Source organism: Bidens hawaiensis, unplaced genomic scaffold (assembly GCF_021521415.1).
Source record: "Bidens hawaiensis isolate Kalapana, Puna unplaced genomic scaffold, B.hawaiensis_p1.1 tig00061994_1, whole genome shotgun sequence".
Classification (NCBI taxonomy): Eukaryota; Viridiplantae; Streptophyta; class Magnoliopsida; order Asterales; family Asteraceae; genus Bidens; species Bidens hawaiensis.
In genome coordinates this window covers 42,772-43,787 of record NW_027506499.1, presented here as the reverse complement: position 1 = coordinate 43,787, position 1,016 = coordinate 42,772, and positions in this window count along the sequence as shown.

Sequence of the window (1,016 nt, the reverse complement as noted above, 5' to 3'; positions counted from 1 at the left end):
GAAAAACTGAGGTTTGTTTTTATAAAAACTTGAATTAGTTAAATTTTTGCACTTTGAAAAGTTTTCATTTTTAGCAGTAACAAAATGACGCTTATCCTCAGTTGTATTTGGCCTCACACCTCTAAATCTCGGCTTCAGAGGGCAGTCTGCAACTAAATGCCCTAATTTGTTACATCTAAAGCAACACCGACTCTCCATTTTCTTGTCAAATGTTGGTTTGGATGTAGAGGCAGTGTTACCATCCGTATGTCTCACATAAGGTGGGACGTACGGATTGAGTGGAGAACTCTTTTTAGAAATTTTATTTTTATCTCCACCGTTGGGTAACCCTACTTTCTCTTTTGTCTGACCAGATTCGGACAACTTATCCGAATCCGATGAGACTGGACTCGAAACAGAAATATTCACACTAGAAACATGCGAACTCGTTTCGCCACAGCTAACACTTGGTTCTACCCTTGTAATCTTGATTGGAGTTGTCTGAGTAACCTTGAAATCAACAGATTTCTGAACACTCGGATTATAGGTATAGTTGTGGTTAAAGGGTGGTGGAACTTCGTGATATCCGATTCCTCCCCTCTTTGCAGAGGTACCTTGATCACTCACGAGGTGATCAAGGATGGCCGAGGAATTCCTGAACTGCTCAAGTTTGCGGTTCAGTTCCACCACCTTCACCTGGTGGTCAGCAATCTGTTTATCCCGATCAGCAATCAATTTAGTTTTTTCTTCTAAAACTTCATAACTAAGATCAATTATTTCAATTTTCTCAGCAAGTTTAGTTTTTAAGCTTTGAATGTCTTTTTCACATGCTTTTATTTTAACTTTATAACTGTTTTCTCTTGATTTAGTAAAATGGTGATCTTCTTTAATAGTTTTAAAATCAGCATCTAAACGGACGTACTGATCAGTTATCGTAGTGAGTTGCTCAGACAAATTCTCACAACTAGTACAAATATTCTTAGTACTTACCTCGGAGCGATTATCCTTGTCATCTGCCATGAAAGCGGTTTCTTCTT